Here is a 15,007-nt window from a genome sequence, read left to right as displayed (position 1 = left end):
CTTTTCACATTTTGCTGAGTGAAGGACCTTGAATTATTATCAGCTTTAGCTTTGCATAGCAAAGGTAATAATTGATGCTAAATGATCAGATGTACATGGAGCTAAGAAGCTCCAAGTCATCTCTTTGAAATACAAAGGGGGGTCCTCTTTATCTGCTGTCAGAGGAGGCGTGTCACAATGTGACAGCTGGTCCTTTGGTTTTGAAACAGTAGCTAGGAAATAAGCTAGAACTTAACATTCCTACCCACTTAGTAAAATCGATTTTAATTTTGAAAGATGGCAGTGTTTTCTGAGCTGAGGAAATATCACCTGGGCCATAATAATGAGTTCATTAATTTGATTCATGACTATTCTTTTTAAAAGGCCTTTATTTTCAAATTAAGGAAAATTGATAAAAGAAAAAAATTTCTTCTATACACTTGTTACTTTGTACATGTTTTCTGGTACTGAAATTTCAAATTTGTACAGAGTTAATCAAGCATTGCTTAAATATGGAAGACAAAACCATTCCAACAACTCAGGGTGAATGATAAGTTTTGAGTCGCTGGTTATTGGGAATCCGCAGCCGCCAATGTAATAAGCTAATCAAACCGAATTAATAAAGTCAAGTTTAATCTGAGCAAAGCACTCCTGGTTGACTCTCAGGAGGCTACCGGAGAAATCACATGGCAAATACGACTTCTAAGTCTCCTAATTAGCCTACAGGCAGTGGTCTTGTGCAGTCCCAAGGAGGGGCTGACTTTTGGCAGACTTTCTCATGGCAGATCCAGGGGAGGAGCCACCCCTTGGCGCACTGAGGGCGGAGTTTGAAGTGGGCAGTTCCAGGGGAGATTGTGCTAGAGGTGCTGAGGGTGTGGTCTGGAATGGAGCTCCTAGCTGGAGTCTCCAAACAGTGAAATTCTTCCCTGAATTAAACGAAGTAAATTCCACCACATTTTTTTTTAATTCAACAAGTGGAAATATTATGAGAAAGCCCTGACGAGTTAGATGGCCTAGGTTTAATCCAGCCTTAGTCGTTTTATAGTTGTGTTGTTTTGAATAGACTTCACTCTCAGCCTTCTCTAAATAGTGTAACAAATCCAAACGTTTCTCATCTTGGCTCACATAACAGATTCTCAAAAACATGAGGTGCTGAAATCACAATTTATTTATTGTTTGGTGCTTTACTACCCACTGTAGGTCTTTTGTGTTTGCCTTTGTATTGTTACCACTTTCTAAAGTTCTACAATTTTATCTTCCTTTTCTGTCTACTGGTTTGATTCCTTTTCCTTAGTATACAAATTATAATACTGCTTTAATTGGCACAAAGTAACTATTTCTAAATGTTTATTATTTTTCTTTTATGTTAGGGTATACTGCCTGTGTGTATTTAAGTCTACTGCATGCATACAGTACCTTCGGAGGCCAGAGAGGCTATCAGATTCCTTGGAATTGGAGTTACAAACAGAAATGAGGCATCATGCAAGTTCAGGGAACCTAATTCTGGTCCTCTGCAAGAGGAAGAAGTGCTCCTAACTGCTGAGTCATCCTCTCCTATAAAATTACCTAATCTTTAATCATCATTATTTACATTAAAATTACTAATCTATTCTTTAAAAATACCTAAGTCATGACAATTGGGTTTTTTACTACATTCAAGTTGAAGACTTTAAAGATATATGTGGATTACACCCCAATTGAAATATGAAGTTCTAAAGGATTCATACTTTAAAATAATTCCCTCTCCTTTTTGGAAAACCGCTTCCTTTTTCTGGTTACATAGATGGTATTTGAACCAGGGTAGATGACTGTTAGCTAATATCTGAATGAGGTATAGGTTATGTGAGGAAGAGCATTTGAAACAAATCAGATCTGGCAGGGAATTCTCATGTATTCAAGTGGAGTTGGTCAAATGGTTTGTTGATTTATCTTTAACATCTTCTAGAAAATATGAATAGTAACATACCCACTTTATTAAATTGGCTAACTTAGTAAATGGGTATTAAAGAATTTGGAAATGACCTTGTGTAAAGACAGTTTTTGGTGAGTAATTGAGTGATTATCAGCCACTATAATTGTGATTATTACTCATCTCATCTTTATTCTAGGGTTGCTAGGGTGTTGGAGTATGGGACACTGCTACCCACTAAAAACAATCTGTGTAAACAATAAATAAAGCCAAGTAAACACATTCTTAGCAATGAAGAAACATATAGTGCACAAGGGTTATTGCTGAAATACAGATGTTATCATGCCTTACAGTTAGCAGATTCTGTGAAAAATCTTCCAATATATAAGCAAGATAATGAGTGTGAGGGATGGGAATAATGATTCCCTGGTGGAACACATGCTCAATGTCTGAAGGGCCTATGGTTTAGTCTCCAGAACCAGGATGCTTTTTTAACCACCTGAGATTATGGGAGCGTTACAGGAAGGAGCATATAGTCATCAAATAAATAGTTCCCTGGGAAGTTGATTAACTGTAAAAGAATAGCTGAAGCTCAAAATTACTTTCTCACTCTATGTCTTTCTGCTTTTTTGCCTCTGTATTTTTGTCTCTGCTTCTCTGTGTCTGTCTGTCTTCTCTGTGTATGTGTACACACACATGTGTGTGAACGCACACCATTTCTCTTCTGTGAACAATCCTGAGAATTTCTTAATTGAATTTTGTCTGTGTTTGCATAACCTCAATTAATTAAGAATATAATGATCCTGAGATAGAAGAAAATATGAAATCATTACTACTGTTCCACCTAATTAGGAGACCGAAAATGACCAGTGCTGAAGTTGCTATCATTATAATGACTTGATGTTCCAGATATTTCACACTCAGTACAAAGAAAAGAACATTCTTATATGTACACACACATGCATATACACACACAGGCACATATAAGCGCACACGCACACACGCATACATGCACATATGACTAATTGTAAGCCTTAATGACTCTGGTCTAAGCATAGAGATAGTCAAGGTCTTTTTAGCATGAAATTATGACTTGTGTCTGCTACATATTAAATAACATGGGTCATTAAAAAACTAAAAATAAGCCTACATTTTTCCTTTGGTTGTTTTAAAATTTCAGAATAAATGAAGCTCAGGTAAGCAGTTGGGAGATTTTTTTTTTAATTAATTAATTTATTTAATTATTAAAGATTTCTGCCTCTTCCCCGCCACCACCTCCCATTCCCTCCCCCTCCCCCAATCAAGTCTTCCTTCCTCCTCAGCCCAAAGAGCAAGCAGGTTTCTCTGCCCTGTGGGAGGTCCAAGGACCACCCACCTCCATCCAGGTCTATTAAGGTGAGCATCCAAACTACCTGGGCTCCCACAAAGCCATTACGTGCAATAGGATCAAAAACTCATTGCCATTGTTCTTCAGTTCTCAGTAGTCCTCATTGTCCATTATGTTCAGCGAGACCGGTTTTGTCCCATGCTTTTTCAGACCCCGGCCAGCTGGCCTTGGTGAGTTCCCAATAGAACATCCCCATTGCCTCAGTGTGTGGGTGCACCCCTCGCAGTCCTGATTTCCTTGCTCGTGCTCACTCTCCTTCTGCTCCTCCTTTGGATCGTGAGACTTCAGTCCAGTGCTCCAATGTTGGTCTCTGTCTCTGTCTTCTTTCATCGCCTGATGAAGGTTAATATTCAGGGGGATGCTTATATATTTTTCTTTGGGTTCACCTTCTTATTTAGCTTCTCTAGAATCATGAATTATAGCCTCAATGTCCTTTATTTATGGCTAGAAACCAAATATGAGTGAGTACATCCCATGTTCCTCTTTTTGGGTCTGGCTTACCTCACTCAGGATAGTGTTTTCTATTTCCATCCATTTGTATGCAAAATTCAAGAAGTCATTGTTTTTTACTGCTGAGTAGTACTCTAATATGTATATATTCCATACTTTCTTCATCCATTCTTCCATTGAAGGACATCTAGGTTGTTTCCAGGTTCTGGCTATTACAAACAATGCTGCTATGAACATAGTTGAGCATATAGTTTTGTTGTATGTTTGGGCATCTCTTGGGTATATTCCCAATAGTGGTATTGCTGGGTCGAGAGGTAGGTTGAACCCGACTTTCCTGAGAAACCGCCACACTGCTTTCCAAAGTGGTTGCACAAGTTTGCATTCCCACCAGCAATGGATGAGAGTGCCCCTTTCTCCACAACCTCTCCAGCAGAGGCTATCATTGGTGTTTTTGATTTTAGCCATTCTGACAGGTGTAAGATGGTATCTTAATGTTGTCTTGATTTGCATTTCCCTGATTGCTAAGGAAGTTGAGCACGATCTTAAATGTCTTTTGGCCATTTGAACTTCTTCTGTTGAAAAGTTTCTGTTCAGCTCAGTGCCCCATTTTATAATTGGATTGATTAACCTTTTACGGTCTAATTTCTTGAGTTCTTTGTATATTTTGGATATCAGACCTTTGTCAGTTGCGGGGTTGGTGAAGATCTTCTCCCAGTCAGTGGGTTGCCTTTCTGTCTTAGTGACAGTGTCCTTTGCTTTACAGAAGCTTCTCAGTCTCAGGAGGTCCCATTTATTCAATGATGTCCTTAGTGTTTGTGCTGCTGGGGTTATACGTAGGAAGTGGTCTCCTGTGCCCATGTGTTGTAGAGTACTTCCCACTTTCTCTTCTATCAGGTTCAGTGTGTTTGGACTGATATTGAGGTAAAAAAACAATATCTTCTATGTGACTTCTTTATGTTTTTGTTAGAATTCCTAATAAATTTATGCCCATTAAAGCTATAAAAATGATTTGTTATTAAACCATTCCCATGTTAATAATGTGTCTTTCTTTTGATTAGACCTCACAAACATTATGGTCCTTTCAGTCAACTTTAATTATACCAGCTAAATAAATGAAATTTACTTACAATAAATGATAGTATTATATATGTTATACCTTCTCTTAATATTTTATTTAACATACACATTCATATGACCACAATTTCTTTCCCAAATAGCTAATACTTGAAGCTATAATCTCTAACAGATATGTACTGTAAATAATAGTAGCAATAATTTCTAATGATTAATACTAAAAAAGTCCAAAAAAAGTCCTTGAAAATATCAGTTAAATTTTCTCAAAGATTAAAACCATTCAAAACTCAGTATTACAAATGACATATTATGAAGTAAATATCTACTTTCAAATAATCCTTATATTATCAATATATCATTATTAACAAAATATTATATATTTAACTATAATAACTTGAGAAGTATGCTGTGATGTCTCCTTGAATCGGTATTTCTACATAAAAATAAGAAAAGAAAATGTTTTGGTTGTTTGTGGAAAAGCTTTGTGTATCTAGCTTTTGGATCCCAGATTAATCCATTTAAATCTCTCACGAGTTTTGTTTTTCATGGTCCTTCATGCCTAAGATCTCTTCTGTCTCCATTTTATCATTTATTTTTGAGTTTTATTATATTTTCTTTTTAGATTTTCTCCATCCTGATTTATTCCCCCTCAGGTTCTTTGCTCTCCTTTTTGTCCCTCTCCTTATATCGCTTTCTCTTCAGACAGTTGGTGGCATTTGAAGATGGGATTTAACTATTAACACAATCTTGCCATCACATGGCAGCCTTCTCCCTAAGGAGCTGGCTTGCCTTTGAAAATGGCTTCAGATCTGACAGGGCTTCTTCAGTTTCACATTACTGTTAGTCCAACAGAGAAAACGAAGCCAGAAAATTTGATCAGGTTATCCTAGGGCAAAAATAAAAGGTTGGTTTTGGGAAATGATTAATTTCCACGATCCAGCGGGGATTTAACAGCCTTTCCTCCTAAGAAATAGGAATCTGGGTTTTCCATTTATCTGTCCGGCTTTCCTGAATTACCAGCTTTAGGTTGTTTTTAAAGATAAGAAAGTAGAATGGATTCTGAATGTTGAATTCAAGTCCTGATATGAGGTTATCTTTTAACATAGGGCAGAAGAACAAGCCCTTCTTTTTTCTCCCCTCCCTTCTGCCACCAAGCCACCTTGCCTTGCTGGGGTCTTTAATAGCCTTTAGTCAAAGAAAAATATTCAGAGAAACTTAAAATGCTTCACAGTGAGAGACCATGTGAGCCAGAGGTCAAGAATCAGACAATAGGTTAATTGAAGAAGGAGTTTCAGAATTGTATATATATATACAATTTATATATATATATATATATATATATATATTTCACAAAGTGGAATGTTGGATACTAGGCTATTTCATTATGCGGTTAAGGAAAACCTAAATCTGGCACTCATTCCTTGCATCATTAAACATAAGATTAACTAAAGTGTATAGGCTGTTCAGTACTTTTGCCACACAAAGCTTTTGATAACAGACAACTTCCACTTCCATTCTTCTTCACTGTGCTCTCTTTTATATGTATAAATGATGGGTAATAAATCCAGGACTAATTAGCCAGATATTTTTTTATTGGATCCATTTTCTATCATCCTTAGGACCATGTGATACCAACTTGTATCATGTGTGCACAATGGCAACTCACATCTCTTTCTTCATTTTCACAGAACCAATTTAAATTTGTCAAACTTACTCCCTCATTATGAAGAGAAATAAGGAGCCTGCCTTGTGAGGCTTAGCTTGCGTTTCACAGATGATATAGGCAAATGTGAGGGTGTCACACCAAAAGCAGGTGAAGAGGAGGATGCTAATTAAGAACCATCATTCAATGTCATTTCTACATTAGATTAAGAAAAATCCATTACAAACACTCCATCTTATTTTTCTCAAGAGGTCACGAGTCAAGCAACTAACCTCATCAGAACAAATAGCTATAATCACTCTATCCACTTCACAGTGCAAGCTGAATTTAGACCTCATTTACCTTCACCAACATGCCTTCTAAATGCAGTGTAAGCACTTCTTCGTTCTGAAGAGCCCAACTACATACATCTCTGCCTAGATGCATTGCCATCAAACCAAGACAGTTAATTGAAAATGGGAAGATTCTCACTTGGGATCCAGAGGCTAATTTTCATTTTATGGACTGCCCAGGATACAGCTGGAAAAGAAATCCAGTGAACTGACTCTTCAGCTCTTGCTGAAATACTATTAATACCAAAGGAAAAAGGAAGGTTTAAATGGGATTTATGCAAATATAGTTGTGTTGTTTCAAGGAAATCAATTGGGACAATAGCTATTATCTTTGTTGTTATTGTTTTTATAACTTTATTGATCATGAAACTGGTCTTTCATGAAGCCAACCCCTTGTGTACATAGGTGCTGATTCATAAGTAATTGCCTTCTGAAGTCTGAAAATATGTTACTAATTAATGATGCAGCTTTAGTAGTAATATTGATTTAGCAACTCTGTTCTTTCTTCAAAAGTGGAGTTCACAATACAGCCAATGAACAGAATAACACACACAAAAGACATTGTTTGAATATATTGTACTAAAAATGATTGTGTTATCTAGGTAACTATCACAGCAGTTCAGTTGGAGCCACATTGGAGTTGAAATGTGTGGTTATGACTTTTAGAATAGAATCAACCAGTGTTTCACACATTTTTACATAAAATGAATTTTAAATTTGGGGCATATACTTATAGGAAGTCAAGGAATCATAAGTCATTTACATAATTTATAACAACAAGTACTTTAATCTGCTCACATTGCAAAATTGATGCAAGCAGATGTTTGAAAACCATATAATTCTGATGACATAGATAAGAGGAAAAAAATTATGAGTGAAACTTTAACAATAACTTCATTTATTTTTATTTTTTTTTATTTTTTATTATTTTTTTTTTTTTTTTGATTTTTCCAGACAGGGTTTCTCCATAGGTTTTTGGTTCCTGTCCTGGAACTAGTTCTTGTAGACCAGGCTGGCCTCAAACTCACAGAGATCTGCCTGTCTCTGCCTCCCGAGTGCTGAAATTAAAGGCATGTGCCACCACTGAAAAACTTTTTTTTCTAATATTGTTTCTTTTTAATCTGTAAATGGAGACTGCACTATCATTCCCAGCTGCCCAGACCCAAATACACACAGAAACTATATTAAATACAGCACTGTTTGGCCTATCAGCTCAAGTTTCTTATTAACTAACATGTACATCTTAAATTAACTTAAATTAACCCATTTCTATTATTTTATGTTTTTCCATAAGACTCATGGTTTGTTACCTCTTGATTCTTCAGTGGCAGCATGGTGTCTCCTTGACTCTGCTTTTTTTTCTTCTCTATCTCTGCTTGAATTTCCCACCTTGCTTTATTCTGCTCCACCATAGATCAAGACAGATTCTTTATTAATTAATGATAATAAACATATTCACAGCATACAGATGGGAATCCCACATTATCTCCCCTTTTCTGCCTAAACAAAATGAAAGGTTTCAACTTTAACCTAGTAAAACTACATATAACAAAACAGTTATCAAGCAATAATTATAGCTAAATAATTAGCTAAATATTTATTATTAATAATTATAGCTAAATATTTAGTCTACTTGTATAAGGCAAAAATTAAAGAAAATATTCTGTTATCTATCTTATCTTTGTGAGCCTAAAATTTCTTATCTAACTCATCTTTTATTATAACCAAGGAAAACTGTAACTATACTATCTGTCTTCCACACCTTCAAAGACCCCAGGAGGATATAATATTACCTAAGTAAATTGGAAGTAAATTGGAAACAACTTTAGAAGTTCTAGAATTGACAGAGACATCTCGTTGTATTGACAGTTACTCAAAGTTCTTTTGTAACTTTGTTGTATCCTTCTTCAGCCTGTAGGTCCATAGTATCCAGCAGACTTTTCTATGAAGCAGGAAATATGAAAGACAGTTTCACCTGTATTGGTAGTTTGTCATTTTTTTCAGTCCTGCAGAATGTCTGGCAGACTCTTTCATGAATCAGACATCCTGAATAACTGTCTTGCTTTCTTTGGGGAAGTTCTGCAGTCATTATTCTTTGGGTCCTGCATGTCCAGTTTATACAGCATCCCATCAAACAGTCCAAGCAAGGTTAGCACACTCCATAAAGAGCCTTTTCAAAGCTCATCATCCTTTTGGAGTAAATTGGTGCTACCAGAAGCAGACATGTCACACTGTCGAGAAAAGTCTAAGTTCTTAAAGCATTTTAAAGGTCATATTCTGTAGGTCTTTGTAGTGTTAAACCTGGAAGAAATCCACAGATTCTTGTCTATTGTGAAAACAAAAGCAGAACCTCTTTTCCAAAGTAGCATATTCTTAGACTCAAATTTTGAAGTCAAGATAACTTTAAAATATATATCTTGGTTTTTCTTAGCAGCCTCCAGAATCAAATGTTTTTCAGCAATTAACTCATTAATAGTCAAAAACCCAAAGAAAACACAATAATATACATAATCCAGATTCTCTGTGTATATTCCATCTTTATGTGAATTCTTTATTTTTACTCTATTACTTTTTAATATTTATTATCTTTACTCCTTTAATCTATGACTATTTGTACTCATTTATATTACTTTACTGTCTTTTTAAAAACTTTGTTTTAGCCGGGCGGTGGTGGCGCACGCCTTTAATCCCAGCACTTGGGAGGCAGAGGCAGGCGGATCTCTGTGAGTTTGAGACCAGCCTGGTCTACAAGAGCTAGTTCCAGGACAGGCTCCATAACCACAGAGAAACCCTGTCTCGAAAAACCAAAAAAAAAAAAAAAAATAAAAACTTTGTTTTACTTTTTAAAACTGTTTTTTTCTATAACTGCTGATACCCATTTTCATAAACCTACATATATTTTTAAAACACATTATGGCCTATCTAGAGGTTGATTTCTGTATGAATCTGTCTTTATTGCATATCTGTAACCCTTTTGTGTTCACTGTTGTGAATTGTGAAACAGTCATGGCTGGGACTAGTGAAGCCACTTTAGCTATTGGTTCCACCCTCCTAGCTTTCCAACATGGCAGACATAGATTTACCACCAACACTGGAAGCCATGTTTACCACCCTAACTCTGGGAAGCAGTTGGCCTATACTGCCACCAAGTACCTTGCAGCATGCTGCCCACAGACACCATTTAAGACCCCATTTAAGTGCTCTATAACAGGACCTCCTATGAAAAACATATCTATTTATGCCACCAGCATGAACCAGGAAGCTGTCTCTTTTTTTCTTTTTCTGTTTTTATTGATTTTTATTGATCTCTACATTTATCTCTGATCCCCTCCCTGACTCTCTCTTTCCCCCTTCAACCCTCTGCCAAGGTATCCATGCTCCCAATTTACTCAGGAGATCTTGTCTTTTGCTACTTCCCCTGTAGATTAGATCTATGCAAGTCTCTCTTAAGATCCTCATTGTTGTCTAAATTCTCTGGGATTGTGTTTTGTGGGCTAGCTTTTTTGTTTTATATTTAAAAACCATCTATGAGTGAGTACATGTGATAATTGTTTTTTTTTTTTTGTATCTGGGTTACCTCACTCAAAATAATGTTTTCTAGCTCTATCCATTTTCCTGAAAAATTCAAGATGCCATTATTTTTTTCTCCTGTGTAGTACTCCATTGTGTAAATGTACCACATTTTCCTTATCCATTCTTCTGTCAAAGGCCATTTAGGGTATTTCCAGGTTCTGGCTATGACAAATAATGGTGCTATGAACATAGTTGAGCACATGTCCTTGTGGCATGATGGAGCATCCTATGGATATATACCCAAAAGTGGTATTACGAGTCTTGAGGAAGGTTTTTTTTTTCTGAGAAATCACCATGCTGACATCCAAAGGGGCTGTACCAAATTGCATTTCCACCAGTAATGCAGGAATGTTCCCTTTTCCCAACAACCTCTCCAGAATAAGTTGTCATCAGTGTTTTTGATCTTGGCCATTCTTCCAGGTATAAGATGGAATCTCAGAGTTGTTTTGATTTGCATTTCTCTGATGACTAATGATTTTGAACATTTCCTTAAATGTTTTTCAGCCTTTTAGATTCCTCTGTTGAGAGTTCTCTGTTTAGGTCTGTACTCCATTGTTTTTTATTGGATTATGTGTTCTTTTGATGACCAGCTTCTTGAGTTCTTTGTATATTTTGGAGATCAGACCTCTGTCTGATGTGGGGTTAGTGAAGATCTTTTCCCATTTTGTAGGCTACCATTTTTTTCTTGTTGACTATGTCCTTTGCTTTACAGAAACGTTTCAGTTTCAGAAGGTCCCATTTGTTAACTGTTGCTCTCAGTGTCTGTGATGCTGGTCTCCCTTGCCAATGTGTTCAAGTGTACTTCCCACTTTTGCTTCTATAATGTTCAGTGTGGTTGTCTTTATGTTGAGGTCTTTCATCCATTTGGACTTGAGTTTTTTTGTGTGATAATAGATACGGGTCTATTTTCATTCTTTTATGTGTTGATATCCAGTTATGCCAGTACCATTTGTTAAATATGTTTTATTTTTTTTCCGTTTGATATTTCTTGCTTCTTTGTCAGAAATCAGGTGTTCTAAGGAGTGTGGATTTATATCCAGGTCTTCTATTCAGCTCCATTCATCCTCCTGACTGTTCTTGTGCCAATACCAGGCTGTTTTCAGTATGGTAGCTCTATAGTAGAGTTTGAAGTCAGGGATTGTGGTGCCTCCAGAAGTTCTTTTATTGTACAAGATTGTTTTGGCTATCCGAGGTTCTTTGCTTTTCCATATGAAGTTGAATTTTGTTCTTTCTAGGTCTGTGAAGAATTCTGCTGGGATTTTGATGAGCATTGCATTGAAGCTGTAGATTGCTTTAGGTAAGATTGCCATTTTTCCTATGTTAATTCTGCCTACCCAAGAACATGGGAGATTTTTCCACTTTCTGGTGTCTTCTTCAACTTCTTTCTTCAAAGAACTAAAGTTCTTGTCATACAAGTAGGAAGCTGTCTCTTAGAGAAGCCATGTAGTTTTTGCTGCTAACAGTGAGTCAGAAAGCCTTCTCTTAAAGATGCCGCATTTCTGCTCACTAACAGCAAATAGAACTGTTGGAGGAGGCCGCTTCTTTCCAGCCACCTGGGTAGCTTAGCCTTGAAATAACCACATAGAAACTGTAATTATTCTATCACTTCTTGGCCCATTAACTCTAGTTTCTTATTGGTTAGCTCTTACATATTAGTTTAACCCATTTATATTAATTGGTATATCACCATGTAGCTGTGGCTTACTGGGTAAAATTCCCAGTGTCTGTCTCCAGTGGCTCCATGGCATCTCTCTGACACCACCCTCTTTCTCACAGTATTTAGTCTGTCTTCCCTGCCTACCTAAGCTCTGCTCTGCTATAGGTCCAATGCAGTTTCTTTATTCATAAATGGTCTTCAAACATACATAAAGAAATCCCACATCACCTCCTCTTTTCTGTTCAAATAAAAAAGGAAGTTTTTAACTTTAAGATAGTAAAGTTATATATTACAAAACAGGTATCAAACAAGAATTACAGTTACAATATTTAGATTTACTTTATCTTTTATCATAACTAAGGAAAATAATAACTATAACTATAAATTCTTCAAATCCATCAAAGATCCCAGAAGGATATAATTTTACTACATAAATAGGAAGTGCATTGTAAGCAACTTCCAAAACTCTAGAATTGACAGAGACATCTTGCTGCCTGGAAAGTAACAAAATTTTTTTGTGTACCATTGGGGCATACATCTTCAGCTTACAGGCCTATCATATCCAGCAGAATTTTCCATGAAGCAGGAAATTTTAAAGACAAGTCTGTCTACATTGGCTGTTTGCTAGTCACTTTCTTCTGTGTCCTGCAGAATATCTGGCAGACATTTTCATGAAGCAGGAACCCAAACAATCATCTCATCTTTAGGCAAGTCCAGCAGTCATTTCTCTGTGGATCCTGCATGTCCAGTTCATTTAACAAACTCTATAAGGAGCCTCTTCAATGCCCATCTTCCTCTTGAAGTAGATTGGTGCTGCCAGGAGCAGATGTGTTTCCCTGTCATGAAAAGTTTTAGATTTTTAAAACATTTAAATGCCATATTATGAAGGTCTCTGAAAGATGTGAAGAATACCTATCTAACTGAAATATATCTCTATATATCTATAAAATCTAACTAACATGACTACAAGCTTGACTATTATAAATGATTATCTTTTAACCTATATTTCTTAATTATATATTGCATTTTTAAATGAGCTGTACAAACACAATACCTTAATCAAGATCAGAAATATATATATATATATATATATATATATATATATATATATACATACACACACATATATAAAACAAAATTCACCTTAAAGCAAGATCCATACCAATGCAAAGTATCCATCTCTATAGCATATCCTCCTTTAAATGTAAACAAATAATTATAAAGAATATTTAGGAATAATATGGGTGTAGTTCTGTCCATACCACTTCTTGCTGTTAGGGGGTGTAGTTAATGAGGTCTTTCATGGTGTATCCTGTGTGCTAGGTTCATCTCAGTTAGCAGTTGCATAAAGTAATTTTGGAGGGTGTTCACAGCAACCTTTCAGGGGTCCCTGCTCTATAAAACCATACTGGTCTGGAAGCAATCCAGAGGGAAATCCCACATCACAAAGCCTATCTAAAAATATGTGGCTATCAGTAATTTCAAACTGACTCCTGTTTTTGAGGGTTTAGAAGACCTTTTCTTTAAAGCTTTCTTAGGTTTTATGTAGATATTCTTGCCAAATGTTTGAGCACCATTTTTAAATGGAGACGGTACTATCATTCTCAGCCACCCAGACCTGAATAAGCACATAGGAAGGACCACGAGGGGTGCACCCACCCACTGAGACAGTGGGGCTGGTCTATTGGGAGCTCACCAAGGCCAGCTGAACTGTGACTGAAAAAGCATGGGATAAAACTGGACTCTCTGAACATGGCGGACAATGAGAGCTGATGAGAGGCCAAGGACAATGGCACGGGGTTTTGATCCTACTTCATGTTCTGGCTTTGTGGGAGCCTAGACAGTTTGGATGTTCACCTTCCTAGACCTGGATGGAGGGGAGAGGACCTTGGACTTTTCACAGGGCAGGGAACCCTGACTGCTCTTGGGACTGGAGAGGGAGGAGAAGAGGAATGGGGGGAGGGGGAGAGGGGCGGGAGGAGGGGGAGGGAAATAGGAGGTGGGGAGGAGGCGGAAAAATTTTTTTTCAATAAAAAAAAAACAAAAAAGAAACTATATTAATTACAACACTGTTTGACCTCTTTGCTCAGGCTTCTTACTAACTAACTCTTGTATCTTAAATTACTCACTTTATTATTTTATATTTTACCAGTAGGCTCGTGCTTTATTACCTCTTGCTTCTTTGTCAGCTACATAGCATCTCCCTGACTGTTTCCTTTACTCCTCTATCTTTGCTTGGATTTCCTGCCTTGTTATAGTCTGCCCTGCCATAGACCAAAATAGCTTCTTTACTTACCAATAGTACTGAAACTTATTCACAGCATACAGATGGGAATCCCACATCATTTATCATAGTATATAAGAATGTTGTTGGCTGCTTATATGACACCAAAACAGTCATAATTTTCACCTTAATTTGCAGTATACTTTGTGAGATATCCACTTAATAAAGTAGATATTTTATTGCTGAAAAGCTAACACGTGGCTATCCTCAACTGAAATGAGCAGCCTCTCTTCTACCCTTACCACAATAACAGTGGAAACTAAAATGACCCTAGATTTTATACCCATGTGTTGGCAGCTGATAGAAAACCATGGTTCTATTTGCAGCTTAGTGTGAATCATGTCCATCAAAGCTCATGGGTGACATGTTTCCAGATAATAAAACTTCTGTATGGATGTGCAGATATTTAAAATACTTGAACCAGAGAAGGTATATTCCACTTCAAGTGTGTTCTGTTACTGTTTATATATATGAACTTGAATAAGATGCTCTAGATCTCAAAGATTCATTTGTCTTCACCTGTAACCAGAGAGAGACATTGTAGAGATTAAGAGTCTGAAGATTAATTGAAGCACTATATAGTGATTATTATAGTACAACATGATGAGTACAACTGGTTTGATGGAAGTCTGGCAGAGGTTCTGAGGGAAAATTTAATGGAATTCATCTATAAATCAGAGGCATTGTACTGTGGTTTAA

This window comes from Chionomys nivalis, chromosome 1 (assembly GCF_950005125.1).
Source record: "Chionomys nivalis chromosome 1, mChiNiv1.1, whole genome shotgun sequence".
Classification (NCBI taxonomy): Eukaryota; Metazoa; Chordata; class Mammalia; order Rodentia; family Cricetidae; genus Chionomys; species Chionomys nivalis.
Note: the sequence above shows the minus strand (reverse complement) of the source record.